The sequence below is a fragment of the Mytilus californianus genome, unplaced genomic scaffold (assembly GCF_021869535.1).
Source record: "Mytilus californianus isolate M0D057914Y unplaced genomic scaffold, xbMytCali1.0.p SCAF_7, whole genome shotgun sequence".
Classification (NCBI taxonomy): Eukaryota; Metazoa; Mollusca; class Bivalvia; order Mytilida; family Mytilidae; genus Mytilus; species Mytilus californianus.
The window spans coordinates 15,717,198-15,727,210 of record NW_026262723.1 but is presented as its reverse complement, the minus strand read 5'-3'; the positions used below and the strand labels follow the sequence as shown (position 1 = coordinate 15,727,210).

Below are 10,013 nucleotides of genomic sequence, written 5' to 3'. Positions count from 1 at the left end.
TAGCTCGCTATCAAACAAGGTTTAATCCACCGTTTTCTACATAAGGAATACAACAGTTGTTTTCAAGTCGTTTGAAGTGTTTGAGCTTTTGATTTTCCCATTTAATAAGAGACTTCCCGTTCCGAATTTTCCTTGGAGTTCATTACTTTTGTTTTTCAAAATTTTTATATAAGTTTTTATATATTTTGATTTTGTTTACCACCAATGAGTTAATGTTCAGTTATTTAGTTTTAGTAGCACAGTTTAAAAATACAGCACCTAGAAATCAGGATAAATGTGGTGCATATTTACGTGAACACATATCGGGATCTTCATCCTCTCCCGATGAACACTCATTGCGTCCATCACACCACAGTTCTTCATTAATACAATGGTAGTCATCATTACACTTTCTGAAACCATAAGCACATTCTCTTGCTGAAAGATATAATTCGATCAGAGTAATAACATTAAGAATATAAAGTTGCATATTTCAGTGGTATATTACGTGTCATCTAAAGACACATAGAAACAATGTATCTTAAGTTTTACTGACTGTGAGAACGTCCTGTAAATATTTATACTTGATAATAACGGACTGCAATGCTAATTGTCTCACACTCTGAATATTAATTATAGCGTCAAAGTAGTTTGCGACTATTCTTCGTACGCTTAAACTTTGATTGCAATGCTTTATATGATCTATTAACGCCGTGTGAACATCGGTTATGCCCATAACGCTTCCTAAGACAGAGGACGGATGATACACATAACTGTCTAAACATAAACTGGTATATATTCATTAATGGAAAACATGTTTAGTTATCAACAGTTTGTATTCAATTGATATTCGAAGGTCATGCATGGTGGCAAAACAGCGACCTTTGGCTCATATTTGACCATTTGATTTTACATCATCAAACTATTCGAAAATATTCACCAAATTTTGTTTAGTTAATTACACATTAATTACTTTTAATATTATGCATTTCAAATTGTTTGATTTAAACATGTTGGAAACCGTCTGAGTTTGATCTGAGTGAATCATCTTTTACATTGAATGATTGTAAGTTCCACATATTGCAATTATATATGGCAGGAGGATAAACGCAACACACTTAAAAAAAACGTATTTCGACTCGAATTATCATGAGTCACTTAAACCAATGTTGTGTCGTTAGACCAGAAAAACATGCAGCAATAATGTAATGAATAGTTAGGAGAGATAAATAAATTCAACAGGGAATTGAAGAGAAATAGTGGGTTATGTATATCAACAGTACTAAAAGTGAAAAATTTAACCTACATTAGACATAAATATTATGAATGAGATATAAATTTAGCTTGCAGTCTTTTCTTTAGAAATTGAAACGTTCTCGCCTCGCAATGGTTCTTAAACATGCACCGGATCATTTAAAACCGACAGAGTATTCAACCTTCATAATTTGATCAAACGAACACTGTTTGTTTTTCTGAACCTCGAAAACTCGACCTATATCAATGTTAATGTGAAAAAAAATTTTGTTAGGATAAGTCTTAAATAAATGACAGGAAAACTGCATATTTCTAAGAACGATATTTCTGAGAGTATCAGAATATGGACACAAAGTAAAGATTCATCAACATAGTCGAATACAAATACAATCACAATATACCTCTTTGTGTATGAGACATTTTTGCTTTTACATGTTTAACTTGTGAATAACATCCTTTATTAACAAACCATCTTCAACTTGTTACAACAATGTTCTTTAGAATTTGCCTTTTATTGCAAAATATATCACACTGTACGAAGTGGGATTATCTTTGTTAAACACAAAAACTAATATGTAACAAAATGTTGGTTTTGAAGGGATGATTAGCGATAAACCTCTCGTTGAATATACTTTAAATGTTTGCTCCTCTGTTATGATGGGTGTTTACCTTTGCATTTTTCCTTATCTTCATCACTACCGTCACGGCAATTTTCATTGCCGTCACAGATACTTTCTAGACGTACACATTGTAGTCCATCCGCACATTTAGCTCTGTCATTTGGACATTTGTATTCTAGAAAGAAAAAATAACTAGAACAGTCCATTAGATTAATAATCGGTATGTGTTGTCGAATGTTTAGAATTATTTGTTTTAACATTTATTTCAACTATTTTTACGACATTGATAACACTCTTACAACGTTTGATTTATCACGTCAGTAAATGTATTCTCTATTGCATTGCAATATACCGTTTATTATCATATGTTTAACGTTCTAAAAGTGGGGCGTAGTAATCTTCCTCGCATCTCTATGGTTTAATCATTGATTATAAATAAATATCTAGACGACAGGAGGGAAGTTGTATAGAGTAAATCAATTTAATAGATTTACGGAAAACATTATTTTATATATTACTCAGATGATCTTTAAGGGAAATCAAGATTGTTAAACAATAAGTGTGTTAGTTTAAAAAAAAACTGAATCCAAAAGTCAAGAGCATGTGGATATACACAATGCTTTACGTAAAATAAATTGAACAAGTATATTTGTACATAAGCAGTACGTAAAATTTAAAAAAAAAGTACCTTTGCAGGCCACCGCATCTTCATCAGACTCATCATTACAGTTCGTATATCCATCACAAACATTATCTTTGTTTATACACTGATAATTGTCTGCACACTTTGTGTGGCCAGGTTCACAAATTCTAGCTGCAATTGACATATACAGTCATCACATAAAAAACATCATCAATATAGCCTGATTATTTAACCAACCACCATAGAACACCTCTACATAGAATTAAAAATAAGTGAAACCTTACGTCGCAATATTGACCATGCAAACGGGAATATTTAGTCTTACTCCTGTTGTACCTAAATAGTATGATGTTGTTAAATACTTATTTTAAATCCTTACTATTGTTTAACAAAGGTAGTTCTTATCCGTGACGAACTATGTCAATGTAAGTGTAATAAATACATGAATTAGTTTCTGAAAAACATTATGAAAATTAAGCTCAAGGAAAACATCATAGCAATATATATTTGCGTGACATGCAAAATTACAGATCGAGAAAACATTTGATTTCCAAAAATATAGTCAATGCCCAGTATGCAAGTTTTCAGTCAGAGAATACTTTTCCCGAACCGAGTCATCATGAATATATTTGAACAACACTGACAGGTATGCCTTGTTTACAACACTGAGAGAAAGTGTGCCTTTCATCAGTTTTACAGCCACTGGGCTTTGATCTGAAACGGTCATTTTGATCATTGACATGAAATATCATTTGCTTAAACGTCATTTTTTTTATAATACATTATTCATTATACATACACATTATTTGAAATACTAGCGATTTGTTTTAACTGGAGACAAAGTTGACTTTCGAGAATTTTGACAAATCCTTGAGAATTTTGGTGTTTCCTTCTTTTCATCTTGAACATGTAATTTTCTTTTCATTTGCATTTTGCATGTTTTGATTTGGGAAGCACTGATAACTCTTTAGTAGACACTTCTGGTGAACAAAGATAATCTTAATTGTGGATTGTTACACATTGTTGTCAATATAATGGAACTTTATGCGACTGTCATACAAGTGAGAATGTTCAGCTAGCTAGAAAACCGGGTTTAATCTACCATGTTCTACATAGAAAATGCGTGTACCCAGTCTGGAATATGTCAGTTGTTTTTCATTCGTTTGATGTGTTTGAGCATTTGTTTTTGCCATTTGACTAGAAACTTTCCGATTTTATTTTTTTTTTAGTTCGGTCTTTGTTATTTGTTTTCATTGTTAATCATTGGGTACCAATCTACGTTAATTTGATAAAGACGAAGTTAAATCATAATGCTCAATGGAATACAGATATCTTTAAGGTTTGTATGCAAACTTGGACACAAAAAAAAAAGAAATCAACTATTAACAACAATACAATATATGTTCTATGGACGGAAAATGATAAACATTAATGTGATCAAATTCACACACTGGTAAACCAATTTTAATCTGAAACGGTCATTTTGATATGATCAGATCTTAAGACTAGACAATAAATTCAGAAATTATTATCACATTTTCAGTCTTTCATTTTAATTCATAAAATTATCCACTGCCGTTAATTCAGAACTGTTCAGAAAGTGTGCTTGCAGTCAATTATGATTTGTTCAGTTAAACCTTTCAGTTGCTGATATTAACCTTCACACATCAAAAAACTTCTGATTTGTCTGAAAAGCTACTGAACAGTACTGAATTAACTTCAAGTGAATTATTTGAACAGTCTTCAATTTACAGCAGTAGCTAGTTCAGCCCTAAAAATTGACCAATAGTCTTAACATGAATTATTACTTCATTGTTCACACTTTTCAGATAATGCTCAAACCGAAATAGCCATTTCGGAATAAGAATCGTTACCAGTGACATGATTTAAAGAATTAATTCAACCAATGCCGTTGACATATTTGTATTCTAATCTTTCCAGAATGTGTCACAAGCCAATTAGTCAGCCAAGTATCCAATGGTCTAACACTTTGTCATTGAAATTATTTACATCGCCCATTACTTATTAATTTTGTGTAAAAGAAATGAGCGCCTCAGTATTCATTGTTTGCAATCTGAGTTTTGTGTAGAAGAAATACACGCCTCAATACTCATTGTATTTAATCTGAGTTTTAGGTTTTGGTTATTTACCCCCAAACTGCAATATGACTAAGGCATATTTGCAGTTAATGTGCCCTGTAATGACGTCAGATGCAGATATTGTGCTCTGTTGGTCATTAGCAGTTATTGTGCCCTTTTAGGACGTCATAAGTTTTCGGAACAACAATGAAGGACGGAGAATGTGTTTACGAAATTAAGAACACTACTACTACTAAAAGAAAATCTCACATTGAAATTATAACATTCAAGGTCTACACATTAAAACAGCTCATAATGAAGTTATAACAACAGAGGGGAAAACCTGCATGACCTTGCCAGACGAAATACTAAATTTCATTCTACTTTTTTAAGCATAAGTATAATATGTAATAAATAAATTGTTATTCATATGGGCCATGGTATCATCCTTTGATCCATATGATCCTTGGGCTATTATGGAAGTCTCAGGATGATACCGGGGTCTATTTATTAAAAGACACATTATAATCTATCATTATTTACTTTTGCACATGCAGGATTGTCATCTTAATCATTCTTTCAGAAGAAATAGTAGTAGCATTAATCGTTATCAAGAAGACAAATTAAACAATGTAACCGTTTTTTCTTTTTCTTCATAAGGCTATTGCTGTCTCGCAAATTTAAAACCAAAGCCTCTTTTTATTGTGTTAAAAACATTATGTCGAAGTAATGATTCTCCTCATACTGTGTTATAACGAAAACATTGAAATGAATTATCAATTGCCAAACATGTTATGAATATTTGTCAACAAATCACCATATTGATACACATCCAACTTCTAAATTCTCAAAAAAAACAAAAAATGAAACCTTACGCATAATGTCTCACCTTTACACATATCTTCATTCTCATCAGATTTGTCATTGCAATGTGTATATTTGTTACATAGTTCTGATTTATAAATGCATTGTATGCCATCATTACATTTCACTTTGTCGTTGTCACATTCCCTTGCTGCAAAAGTTTTGTTATTCATGTTTACTTTGTATATGGTACGCATGAAACCATTATAAATAAATTCATGACATGCAATATCTAGTTTTAGCAAGCTTACATTAATAACAAATGTCGTTTTAATTTGTTTTTAAAAACCGAAGAAAATTGTTAATTTAAATACCAATGATCTCCATTATTGATTTTGAAAGTGTGATAACCAAGATCATATGTATTACTTTCTTTTATATATGATATTTAAAAGGATATGTAGATAAACTAACTCAAACATATTGCAGTGAAAAGTTGCAGAAAATCTTGTCTTTCGGTACTGGTTATAGCAGTGTATTTGACGAGTGCATTTGCTTCATTTAATTTGATTGCATGTCATTTCACGTAAACCTTTCCTAGTCAACTAGCTGTCATTTTAAAGAGAATAAAAACAATAGCTTAACCTTTTTGTATCATATTCCTACCTTGCTAACATTGAAAAAAAAAGATGCAATATGTCTAAAACCGATTATAGCAATCCATTAAACCAATCTAAATTTCTTAATTTCTATATTTTTTTTAAAGATCTTTATATATACTTCATATATTCATTTGTTGTACATGTATTGTTTAAAGAACAACTAGCCTTTTGATGAACTATGTAGCCTTGAAATGGTGTAAATTTGCCACTTAAACGCGTATAAGTATGGTTTGTCCTCTTCTTCTTCTGTTGAAGAACAGGGGTCATTGCAGACTATTTAAAGTTCTGTTAATTGCGAAATAAAATGGGAAATTACCACAAACATGTTACAGTGTGACTATTTTTGAATGTTGCGTTTTGTGTAGGAGAAAGGTGTATAGTGTAAATGGTATTTGGTGTGTTATTTATGTGTGAAGTTTACACCATTTAAGAACTTTCATCAGGCAAAAGAGAGGCGAAAGATGCAAAACAATAAAAAAAAAACGAAAAAGTATGCATCAATATGTACATACAGAAAATGGTGCAAATAAACAAGAAAGAAAACAATATTCTCGTACAATCTGCGTGTTTCTGCATACAAACATGTTGTATAAACGTTGCATGTGTTAAACATCACATTTTTTTGGCAAAACAATAAGAATGTTGAGACGAAAAAGACAACCGCTTCAGAATATACCTCTACAAACGTCCGGATCTTCATCTGATTTATCTGAACAATCTTCGTAGCCGTTACATAAACTGTATTCACCGATACATTGCAATCCATCAGAACACTTGTGATTGTAATCACTGCAGCTATAATCTAGATAAGTATATACATGTATAAAATGCAAAATACTATCAAATGATAAATTCAGGCGTGGGAACAATTTGTTACTTCAAACATATACTTATGTTGTGCCGCTAAAATCAGTTTTTGTGATTCCAATGGGATATATTTATACATTAATTTTTCTTAGTTTTGTTAAACTGAGTTTGTTCCACCACTGTCTCTGTATACACATCGGACACATTATTGTATCTAGTAACATCATCAACTTTAACATAACAAATATAAAAACGCGGATACATTAACATGCCAAATGTTTAGGTTTTTTTACAAACCTGTTTGTGCATTTTCCATTGTTATTCAACGCAAAATAATTATCTAAGATACCTGTGACGATATCATTTCGTAAAGGATCTCTTTTGTTTACTTTTTGTACCTCGAACTTATTAACCCGGTGTAGGTCTTTAAGTTGAGGTCTAATTTACTAAAAGTTAACCGAGCATGACAAATTAGACACGCCCTCTTAGAATCAGGGGGTCCAAAATAGGATCAGGGAAAACAGCCAGCGAAATACCAAAATTTTCAATTTCAGAGAATCAAAGTGCTTTTGGTTGAATAAATATTTCCAGTCAATAATCAGACGGTATTTGAGTGGAAATACAAACCTGTCCGAAACCGAGAATTGTTGGCTGCAATAGGAATTTATTGAGAAAATAAGTCCATCATATCTCATTTACTGATAGTGGCAGCTATTGATTGTAAATTCATGTCTTTTTGTTTTTGGCATTCATCTTCCGTGGAGAAAAAAGAGTGGGCTAATAGCTTAACTTACGATTTTGATCATTGTTCAACTTTGTTCTAGTACGACATGCATACGTTTTACCTCAAGCCAATGCTTTATCTTATTAAAGTGCCACTCTAGAATTGTTATCATTTGCTTCAGGTCGATCCACTTTGCATCTTGTCGTGAATATGCATGACATATTTGCCACTGGACATTAAGGAAGCAATCAATTGATAATCATGATAATTGTCTCGTACAGTTTTCAAACTTTAAAGTGGAAATTTTAGCATTTCTTTCTTCATTTTTCTATTTGCAATAAAACAATAAATAACGTAGTCCACATCAGGTGTTGCATTGTATCATATCCATCCAAACTAGGAGGAATTAGGGATGGGGTGTGGGTTGGGGTGGGTTTTTTTTTGGGTGGGGGAGGGGGGGGTTTAGAACAGAAAAAAAATTGTCATTGAGTGGCAATTACTCATATATTGAAGCGTACAACGACGGCAGTCTCGTCTAGGTGACACAAGTTTTTTTTATATCTGGTATAGTTGCTATAAAAGCAAAAAGGGATAAAAAAATGTGGGCAACAATTTATATAAGGATTCAACTTATTTTGGCCGTTTCATTTATTCTTTAGATATCGTCTTACTGGTCGGTTTTGTTATTTTAAGATTTTTTTTCATCTACAATTGTCCTTGCAAAAGGCAAACAAAAATGTGTTAAAATCAGCCATGCGACTTATTGGAAGATTTAGCTGACCGTTGTTGTTTTTTTTTTTAGAGATTTTGATCATTTAACTTGTGCGTAGATCGTATTTCCCCCTCAAAGAGTTATTCGAATTGTTTTTGAACGTGTAGACAGCGTGAAATTCTCCTTACGCCAGACATTGGATATAAGTCATTTATATTTAGACCGGACGAAGCTGTGTATTTATACATCCGAACAGCCAAAGATGCACCCCTTTAGCTAGGGTATACTGTCGGACGGGAGAAGTCTAGAGATGTCAATATTTCTATACCCAAGTCAATCCTTTGGTTTTGAATAAAAGGAGATAAGGGCATGGCATACATTAATGCGACAGCAACCCTAATGACACAGACAAATCAAAACATTAAGAGTCAACATAGTCTTTTTTAAAAGAAAGATGCTTATACAGAATTACAGGCTCAAAACCGTCCCATGACTAAAAAAAACGGGTGTAATTTAATAACATTTACGGTCAAAGATATCCCAACAGGCACATTAGATTCAATATAATTTACTGTTAAAGATATCCCAACAGGCACAAGTATTTTGTTGAAATATATCACCTGCCCTTTTTTAATTTCGATCGGTGGAAATTAAAGAAATTGTAATATATACTAGTAGAAGAAAAAACACTTCACTGTATAGTAACGATAAAAAAATGATGAAAATTACAGCATGTACAGAATCTAAACCATAATGAACATTTACCTGAATATTGTGATTAGAAGTTGTGTTTTAATAACTAATTGTTGGAAGAGTTTACTTACTGTTTTCGTATGGTCTGGCTTTTACGAATTTTTTTCATGATTACTGATAGTTTAAAAACATCAAATATATATAACAAGAAGTTTTTGTTTAGAACATCCAGTGGTCAGTTGTAAATGAGGTATGTATAGGGTTTTAATTTTATTCATTTATAAAATTTATAAAATAAAAATAGTTATTTTGAAACGTTGGAATTCAAAAATATAAATTTACTCTTTACTTTTATAAAACTATCCTATGGTGTTATTTTGATGGTAAACAAATATAATAAATACATAATTAAATGATGTACCGCCATTTAATTGGTCCGTTTCCATTGCAATTAGGTAACTGTTATTTGTATATATCAGATTGAGTACTGTTTAACTATCATTTAGGTTGAATATATTTAGACTCGTCCAATTCAGGGGAATTAGGCTTCTGCAAGTGTGTTTTTTTTTTGACGTACTTTTCTTGTGTTTTTGGCGGTTTGTAAGTCAGTAAAAATTCAAAGTTAATATTGACATTAAAAGGCCTCCTCACAAAAAGGGCCGTTAACATCTCAACATCCCTTTTTGTTCGAAGGTCTTTTAATATCAATATTGACTTATCATTGAACTAACACTATTACTAAGTGGCCGTTGTTTTTTAAACACTTGCAAAAATACCTGTTGTTTGTTGATTTTGATTTATACCAATTTGAAAGTTCTATTGTATATTAAATTTCATACTCAATTTGGTAGATATTCTGTGTATTTAAAATTAGCAGCATATCTTCTTTACGATAAAAAATAAATAACTCTCTTTTCGAGCAAAAGGTTAAACAGTTTATTATTAAAGTACCTCGACAAAAGCCTGGATCTTCATCTGACTTATCGTTACAATCTGCATGTCCATTACAAAAACTACCTTGTTCTTCGACACATTGT

General features: G+C 31.7%; 1 protein-coding gene and 1 long non-coding RNA gene across 18 annotated transcripts in view; both read right to left on the bottom strand.

Annotated features, from left to right (window-relative positions):
* The window catches only part of LOC127708932 (low-density lipoprotein receptor-related protein 2-like), a 423,265-nt gene that overhangs the window by 341,156 nt on the left and 72,096 nt on the right, over positions 1–10,013 (bottom strand). The window lies entirely within an intron of this gene.
* Positions 5,528–9,975, bottom strand: LOC127708943 (uncharacterized). The gene is made up of 3 exons (XR_007985441.1): positions 9,928–9,975; positions 6,717–6,842; positions 5,528–5,589 (listed from the first exon to the last, which is right to left on the bottom strand). It is a non-coding gene; the product is annotated as an uncharacterized LOC127708943 (long non-coding RNA).